Source organism: Musca autumnalis, unplaced genomic scaffold, assembly GCF_047663935.1.
Source record: "Musca autumnalis isolate F117 unplaced genomic scaffold, ASM4766393v1 scaffold_5, whole genome shotgun sequence".
NCBI classification, from domain to species: Eukaryota; Metazoa; Arthropoda; class Insecta; order Diptera; family Muscidae; genus Musca; species Musca autumnalis.
In genome coordinates, this window is record NW_027412088.1 from 43,462,188 (window position 1) to 43,472,013 (window position 9,826).

At 35.9% G+C, this 9,826-nt stretch overlaps 1 protein-coding gene across 1 annotated transcript in view; it reads right to left on the reverse strand.

Annotated features, from left to right (window-relative positions):
• Positions 1 to 7,356, reverse strand: part of LOC141405530 (uncharacterized) — a 756,997-nt gene extending 749,641 nt beyond the window's left edge. The window contains exon 1 of the mRNA XM_073989987.1: positions 5,726 to 7,356. The gene's annotated coding sequence lies outside the window, so the exon portion shown is untranslated. The remainder of the gene's footprint in view (positions 1 to 5,725) is intronic.
• Positions 7,357 to 9,826: the final 2,470 nt, after the last annotated feature.

The window sequence follows — 9,826 nt, forward strand, 5'->3', positions numbered from 1 at the left end:
GAGCTTAATGCTCAAAGGAGAAGTTAAAGAGTACACTTCATAGTTGAAGTTTCTAATGTATGATATTTTAATATATCCACTGTATCTACCTCAAACGGATGCTAACATTTTGAAACCTGAAAAATGGGGTTTTTGAATTTTTGCTCTAATCGGGACGCGCAGCTGGATTTCCCTAAAAACTTATCATTTAATTGTAGTACTCGCGATTTTGCATTTTTTAATGTATAACATGAGGGTGTAGCCCTCACAGGATCACAGTAATCTGCGCCCAAACACGAAATTTTTGTGCGTAAATTTTTCTCAAAAACCTATTTTTTTGGTTTAAAATTTACAAACACCATTCGATTTCCGTGGAAACCCGCGTAAATTTAGTTTTTTTACGTTCTGAATCTAACAAGCTACGACGCGTATAAAATCCAACCACTAGGTCGGCGGATATGATACCCTTCAAATTTCGAAAATTTGCAAAAAATTATTTTGAAAATATCGCATATTAAAACGCGTTTTGGATGTGTCAGTTCTACTTAAATAAATAGATCGATACGCGTGTTTAAACTGTGCGAAAACAGATATTTAAAAACTCTCGTAAATCCAGAGATATAATAGATTTTTTCTAAAAATTGAGTGCGATGCTACATCCACGGTTCTTGATGGATCGCATTGAAACGGCATAGAATGATGTATTTTTTAATGGTGATTATTGAAATCGGATGCGCATAAAATGTAAATGAACTTCGCTAATATGCAGCAGATGCTACATCGTGGCCGCCAAATATAATTTGACAAACTGTACATCAAATAAGAGGGATTGATTCGCTGTGTTGTTATATAATGTTATAATATTCAATATAACATTATTTTAACGTTATTGGAATTCCTTGTGATTTAATATAAGGTTCTAATAAGGTTCTATTAATAGGAAAACTATAAGCGAAAAGTTTGTTACAACGGAATATCATCATTATTGCGTGAAATTTTCACGAAAATGCCGAAGAACTCAAACATTTTTTCTCCAACTTTTCCTATAAAACAATAAAAAAATAAAATTAGAATAATATGATTTTTCCTAATATTTTTTTCGTATTTTTGCAAATAACATGAATGCTATAGCTCCAACCTTCGCAACTTAGGTTTCATTTTATTCCTCAAAATGTCTGGATGCTGTTATAGTTTTTTTTATATATTTTTCGTAAGTATGAGCGCTATTGTTTCAAAAATATGTTTGTAAATACGTGAAATTATTTAACAAATTTGATTTTTCGCAAATCCAATGAGACTTTGCGATTATTTTTTGCATCATCGCAAAGGTTACGAATTCAGTTAACGATAATAGGATATAACAGCTAACTGTATTAAGCCGCGATTTTTTTAGAATTTTTTCTAATTATCATAATTAAAACGGTCATATCTTTTGCGCGCAACGATCAAAGTTAGTAACGAAAACAGATTTGGAATGCAGATTTTTTTCTTAATCTATGTACCAAAAATCATGGATGTAGTATCAAAAATTTTTTTTTGATTTTTTTGAAATGGACAAGACAATTTTAGACATTTTTCCTGATATATATTTAATTATTCATTATTGTGGTTCAATTAGCACTAAGTCAAACACATAAGAAAGTTAAATATCTACATAGTCATTGGAGAGTATGAATCTCAGTTCTCTTCTTGGGTAGGAATTATAAATTATTTCGTGAACTCGATCCAGCACAAGATGCTGAATAGAGTTGGGTAATCACGTCCTCGAAGCGGATCGATATTTATAGTTCCTTTTCCCAAAAGGAACTAATTCCTAAATGCAGTTCTATAGTTCCGAGACCGATATAGTGGCAGTAGGTCCCATATCATTGAGCTAATATGAAGCAGGATGCACTCCCGGTCCCTTCTAGGATATTTGTCGAACAATTATTATATTATTATTTAAGCTTGATGTGTTAAGCTGGCAGAATCCACAAAGGTATTTCTTACAATAAGTTTATTTGTATAAAGCAGCCTTCGACAGTCCGCTACGTTCAAATGTATTCCAAGCCATGTCTGAATTTGGTATCCCCGCAAAGCTCATTCGGCTTTGTAAATCGCCTCTAACTGACACAAGATCTTCAGTTAAAATAGAAAAGAACCACTCCGAAGAGTTTTGTACCAAAAGAGGTTTCAGATAAGTAGACAGCTTTTCGTGTGATCTTTTCAACATCCTGCTAGTAAAGGTAATAGGAGAGGCAAACGTCAAAAGAAGTGGCAAAATCTACACCAATAGCCACATGTTACTTCTTATGCTGATGATATAGACATCATGGGACGATCAGTAAAAGAAATAACCGATACCTTTATGAAGGTCGAAGGATAATTTGCTAAAGTGGGTCTGGCGGTAAACGGCGAGAAGATCAAGTTGATGGTGTCGACGCGCAATGCGTCTATTGAGATCGGACCAACTGTTGAAGTTGGTTCCTATAATTTTGAGGTAGTAAAAGACTTCGTATACCTCGGCTACGCCGTAAACACAACAAACAACATCAGTTGTGAAATAAAAAGAAGAATTGTTTTGGCCAACAGATGCTACTTTGGCTTAAGTAAGCAGTTTAATAACAAAGCCACAACTCGTCAAACAAAAATAACGCTTTACAAAACACTGATACTACCCGTGCTGATGTATGGTTCCGAAGTCTCGGTACTTTCGCAAGCAGTTAAGACAGTGCTTGAGTGTTTGAGAGAAAACTTCTTCGAAAGATCTATGGACCAATCTGCGTTGACGGTGAATATTGACGTCGTATGAACCACTAGCTGTATCTGCAACACAACGACATCAATATAGTTAAACGTATCGATATGCAGCAATTGCCTTGGCCAGGCCATGTAATAATAATGAGCGATGATGAACCCGCTAAAAAGGCTTATAAATTCGAGCCGCAGAATTGGCAGGCCGATGAATAGATGGCGTAAACAAGTGGATAAAGAGATGACAAGGCGCGGTATTCCAGAAAGCGAAGCACTAAACAGAGAGAATTGTAGATCTTTTCTTAGTTCGGTCTATGGAACAAATGTTCTGTAATGGGCCAGCTAAGTAAGTAAGTTAGGTTATGATATAAGTCCCATATAACGATATCTCCCGATTTTCGGTATTTTGTGGATTTTAGCTACATTTTTGGACCGATCTTCCTGTAATTAAGCATTTAAGGCTCCCAGCGCTCACAGCACTTCTCCACAAAAAATTGTCTACAACGGTACATCTCGATTTTCGGTATTTTGACGATTTTAGCTACATTATTTGACCCAACTAAATGTAATTTAACATTTGGAGTTCCATATAACGGTATCTCCCGATTTTCGGTATTTTGCGGATTTTAGCTACATTTTTGGACCTTTGAACTTCCTGTAATTTAGCATTTAAGGTTCCCAGTGGCCAAAGAACTTCTTCACAAAAACCTGTCTATATAGATCCATTTTTTGGTATAGGCCCCATATAATGGTACATCTCGATTTTCGGTATTTTGAGGGTTTTAGCTACATTTGTTGACCGAACTATCTGTAATTTAACATTTGAGATTCCCAGTGTTCACAAAATTTCTCCACGAAAAAAACGTCAAAAAAATTAGGCAGTTGGTTATACGTGGTCACAAAATACAGTCGGACTTCTCTACCTCACCTGGGGACCGAAGAATTACTACGTTATAGAGAAAATTTGTTATAAAGACACCAAGGCAAAATGGTTAATTTGGCCAACATACATAAGTAATAAAAAAATAAACGTGTGCATATGTATAAACATAAATTAAATTTAGTTTATGTTTTTTATTTTGTCACTTTGCTTTATCAAAGTCTTCACAATAACCAATGGAGAAAAAATATGATCGGGAACATGGTTTCGAACTCCAAAAAATGGATAATTCATAGTTATCCTTCAATGTTAACATCTTCAATATTATTTCTGTACATATTGAGATCCTTTTTTGATATAGAAATATTTTCTTCAATACGAGGGTCACTAAAAAATCTTCTGGCCTAGGCAACAAGCAGTGTCGCCAGGAGTCATTTGACATTTTTTTTTGGATAGTTTGACAGTTTTTAGCCTAAGTTTACTCAGGATAGTTTCACATACGACCATGTGTTGTGTTGTTTACAGTGAGTTCAAAAAATCACTTTGCATAAAAAAGTGAATTTACTGGTGAACATTTTCGTTCGATAATTGTTCACAACTTTCGACGTGGATAATCACTGCGAGAGTGGATCGATCAAATTAAATCTTTGTATGTCGATAAAGGACCATCCTATAGCAATATGAAAAACTGGTTTAATGAATTCAATCGTGGCCGACACTCGCCAAAAAAACGAAGTTTGTGAGGGTCGTCCAAAAACGGTTAGACAAAATTAAGCCGCGCATAAACGGATAATATAAGATCGCCATGTTATGTACCATGAGATGGAGGCATCCTTGGGCATTTATTCCACCAACTAACATTTGATATTGCATGAACGCTTGGCGCCAAAAATGGGGATTTTCTCGTCGGATCCCGTGTTGGTCGGTGCAAGAAATTTCGAAAAAATACGAGGTGCTTCAAGAGAAGTTTATAATCCAGATGGCGAATCGTGAAACTTTGCGTATGAAAAATCGCAGCAATCGCCAGTAGATGCTGTAAAAGCATTCAAAAACCATGTTTTGGAGGTGTCTCAATCAAGCCACTCTAAACAACACAACACATGGTCGTATGTCAAACTGTCCTGAGTACACTTAGGCTAAAAACTATTAAACTTTCAAACAAAAATTTCAAATGACGCCTGGCGGCTCTGCGTGTTGCCTAGGTCAGAAGGTTTTTTATTGACCCTCGTATAAGCAGCTCCTAAGCTGTACTAAGAAAATCAGCCTTTTAAACCAGTGGTCAATTGTTTCCCTTTAGGTGCCTAATTTCCTAACATCTAGGCATGCTAATCAATAATCATTTATTGTTTTAATATCACTGAGAAAATTTTTGACAAACATTCGTTATAGAGAGGTTATTTTGGGTGAGAGTTTCCACTTGTGGAATAAAAACACTTCGTTATAGAAAAGTATTCGTTATAGGGATGTTCGTTATAGAGAGGTTAAAATAAGTGGAAATGTGCTGAATAAAGGTGTGTTTTCAATTTTTCTTCATTATAGAGAAAAAGTTGTTATAGGGAAGTTCGTTATAGAGAAGTTCGACTGTATCTCCACCTTAAATTGTAGACAGGACACAAAACTAACTAATATTTTATGGTGGAGGGTATAAAAAGTTCGGCCCGGCCGAACTTAATTTTTTTACTTGTTTTAATTTCATTTTTGTCTGTTTAGGCGATAATATCATATGATAGAATTTCATGTGTTTTCCTCTTTCGAGATGATCACATTGAAAGTGAAAAACACCTCCTTTTTTTAAGTAAAAGTTTTTCTCCAAACTTGGTCATGTTTATAAGCCTTTTTCTTTTTTACAATCTCCAATAAGGCAACATCAAGTTGAGTTAAAAAAAATCAACTTATTAACGTATTCATGTTTTTCCACTAAAAGTTGTACATTTTAATTTTTAAAATAACAACAACCGTCTCAACTCGTCCCAATAAATAAAGCCTTTAAGAGACTAAGCGAAGTATTAATATTGTAATCTTAAATAAAATGAATTGATAAAGAAAACAACTCGTTTGGACTGGTAGTCAGCCCAACTTTTTCTGGTACTTGTGAACAATATTCAACTTATACTTAATTCAAAACACACACACCTTTTATACGAAATTATCTTTCACCTCCTGGTATTTTCAATTTATAATGTCGCCAAAATAACACACGCACTCACAGTTGTCACAGAAATATACTCAAAATTGTAGTTTATTTCATCTTTTATTCCAACTAGTTGATCTCTTTGTTTGTCGGTGTGTTGTTGTTGTTGCTGTCGTCACTTGCATAGAACGAACAAAGTCTTTCAAGGTTTGTTGGAATTGCTTTGCTTTGCTTTTGTTCTCCATACACACATTTATAGCCTTAAAGTATGCTATGACTTTTTCTTTTTGTTCTATGGAATTTTTATTTATTTTTCTCGCACTTAACCTCTTTGCGGTTTCTTTTCTTCTTCTTCTGTTCTGTTCTGTACGGTTCGGCTCGGCTCTGTTTCTGTTCTGTTGCTCTGAGCTCCCTTAAGTATACTTGAATTTTGGTACTTCAAATGAGGTTTTCATCTAAGTCTTAAAGTAGATTTAGGCTCTTTTGTCGGGGTAATAAATTAATTCTGACTTGGAGGAGAAGATTGATAAGAAAATGTGTTCTTCTGCTTTGGTGTCCTTTTGCAAAATTATTTATCACCACTAGAAGAGCATATTTATGTTTATCTTTCTTTCACTAGTTTGCACTTTTTGTCATAACACGTGTTGTGTTAAACACACATTTTTTTCGTTATTTTATGAATTGATTATTTAACCACATCCGGTGGTATTCCGTATATGAATTTCGTTTTCACATTTATATTTTCAATTTTAAATTGATTCTATGTTTTTTAAGCCTTTTTTCTGACATTAATAGCATAACTCCCAAAAGTATGCCTTTATTTATAACATGTAACTTAAAGTATGCTATACTGCAATTCTTTTGGAATTCACCATGTATGTGAATGTCCTGGAATTGCAAAACTTAACACATATAATTGCCTTAATTGAATGAACTCTTGGCAATGTTTTGTTGTTTGTCACTATTTTTGTTGTAGTTGTTGTTACTTTTGTATGCTGCTTAAAAACTTCGTTGACTGAAATGATGGCACTAGAAATGGCGTTGGCTGGTTAGTGTTGGTGACGACGATGACGATGGTCGCAATGGTAGTAGCAGTGGTGGTACTGATGCTTCTTCAATGGTTGTTGATGCTGCTCCTGACGACGACAACGATGATGATGGTGGTGGTAGTGGTGGTGGTGGTGATGTTGGTTTCTGTTTTATTTTTACGTCACAGACTCAGCAGCCGCCACTCTGCTATACATAACAATAACCTTAAACATTCAAAACGTTTGTGAACGCACTCACTCACACTGTCTCCCGAAGAGATACGCACTCACACTTATGCACACACTTTCACATGAAAGCACACTTTCAACTTTCACAAGAATTTATATATCAATTTCTTTTCTTTTTAATAGCCTACTTTAGGGCTTTCTATTTTCATAAAATTTTCTTTCACTTTTCATAAATTTCCACTTTTTCTTAATTTTGTTTTCAAGATTTCTTTTGCAAAAAATATCAAAGTATTTGCACTCTTTTTTCTGGTATTATATTTTTTTCCTCGTTACGACCGTACCCTGACACGCAAAACATCGGTTTCTTTTTGGTTTTTCAGTTTTGACCCGTCTATGTGAGGCTGCTATCAGCGACTGATTTGTTGTCAGGCATCTGTACGTTTCGCAGGAGTACGTTAATCCACATTGCTGGCTCTGTCGCTCTGGCTCTCTTGGATATATGCTCTTGTTGTGGAAAAAGCATCTCTTGCATCAAGTCTCCACAAGTAAATCCTTTTGCTCCCTCTTCACACATTAACCTGCACCCTTGTCTAGCAGCCCAATTGACATTGTCTTTGTTTCCCTTTGTTTTCAACCCTCCTCCTTGGGACATTCAACAGTCATTAAACTTTCAACTTGCGTGTGAGAGTGTGTGCGTTCATATATTTGTGTGTTTGTTGTTTTGCCAAGAGACAATGATGGAGCACCAGAGAGCGGCAATGAGAAAACTCTCCAAAAATGTAGTATTTTCCTCTAAAAGTTTTTTTGCACTCTCTTTGTGATAACTTTCCAATGTATTTTCTTTTATTTTCTTATCTCTCTAAATTTATCTGTGTCCTCTTTAATTCCCATTTTGACATTTAATTTTAGGTTAGTGGTTACTTGTTTGCCGTAATAATTTCACACATATGCATCACACGCACACACATACAAACATATGGAGAAATTCTGTGTAATATGGACTGACATCTGGCGTTGCTTAGCAATAAATTAAGGGAGCATCGTCTTAATGAAATGGAACGAGAAATGTGATAAATACCAACACACGCACACACAAAACAAATGCAAACAGGTTAATTTCATTTTGAAATTCATTGGTTGGGAGCAAAAGTCCTTTGCGGTATGAGAATTACATAGAAATGTTTGTTTCTATTAGAAATTATGCGAAACGACAAAGTTTGTCGGTAAAATTTTAAAATCAAAGGAGCAAATTTTTTTTTTTTTGAAGGGAGAGAGTATGAGCGGCTTTTCACCACTTCACGAATCAAAGTTTCTTTTACTGAACTAACTGAACCAAAGTTATCCTTTTCTCTACAAATTATTATTTTGAGGGTTTTCAGAATTGTTTGGCTCTTTTTGGACCAATGCACCAAAAGAGCCCCGTACGGTATGCAATAGAAAAATATCGTATTGCATACCTTACAGGTCGACATTGCGTAAGTGCATGCTTTTTCAATTGGTTTTTTTGTATGAGTGGAGAGAGAAACGCTCATTGAGCGCACGTGGGCGTTCTCTTGCTTAACGCTGACTTAGACCAAAATATTGAACTTTTTCGAAAGAGATACGCTAAGGAGTGGATCGATTTGACCATTTATGCTAATGAAGGTATATACATCAGCATTCCGCAGCCCTTTACTCGCAAGCAAGCACAGAGAGTTTCTCTCTCTCTCTCTCTCTCTCTAACCCATTGAAAAACCATGCACTGACAAAGAGTGCGCTCAATTTTTTGTCGTTGTGTGCCAATGTCTGGTATACTACGTACACTTTCATACGGACAAAATGTGCCTCATCAAAATAATGGTTTTAGACCCCAAGTATGTTTGGACGAAATCAGTTTCAGACAATTTCGAGTCGATTAAGCAATGACCGTCCGTCTGTCTGTCTTGCTGGCTGGAGCGCACGATAACTCTAGAATGGATGAACCGATTTGGTCCAAAATTTGGCGTTAGTAATATTTTGGCCAAACTTAGTTTAAGTTCCAAGATGAGCCATATCGGTACACTACTTCAGGTACCTCCCCCCAAAAATGTTAGGAAAAACGGAGTAACCGATTTGGTCCATACTTTGGACATCGTGAAATTTCTACCAGACGTAAATGAGGTTCCAATATGGGCTCTATCGGTCCACTCCTTTTTGTACCTCCCACACAAAAATTCGGCAAAATTCAGTTTAGGACCTTTTCACGAATCGTTTTGGTGTTTGTTGTAACATCTTGTATTCGCTTCCTCCATTATGACGGTACAAGTTTTATCCGGCGCAAGTCGATACTTCCTGAGAAAATAGTCAGAAAGTTTTAAAAAACCCCTATGACACCATATGAATTGGTTGGAGCGCACGATAACTCTCGAACAGATCAGGCGATTCGGTCCAACATTCATAATGTTTTGTACAAATGTTTTGTTAGTCATAGTCCAGTTTAGGTTTTTATGCAAACAAAAATTGGCCACGCCCACATTTCCGCTCTCTTTTATAAATATGTTATATCTACGAAACTACTCAACCGATTTTCCTGAAATTTTCAAGGAACGTAGAGTGATGGCCCCCGGTTGAAATAGGCTACATATTTGCTTGAATTTCGGATCGGGCGGGGTACCTCCCCTATGCCCTATTTTTGTAAAAATGCAATATTTGCAACAATTACAAATGTATCGCTTTGAAAATTAATTTCCGAGTCAATGGCGATTGTGTCTCCGACCTTACGTGCTTATTTGGGGCATTAAGACTGGACAACGCCCACTTTTTTAAATATGTTATATTTACGAAACTACTGAATCGATTTTCCTGAAACTTTCAGCGAAAGCACAGGGTTGGTCCCCGATAAAAATAGGCTACGTATTTTTTGACTCT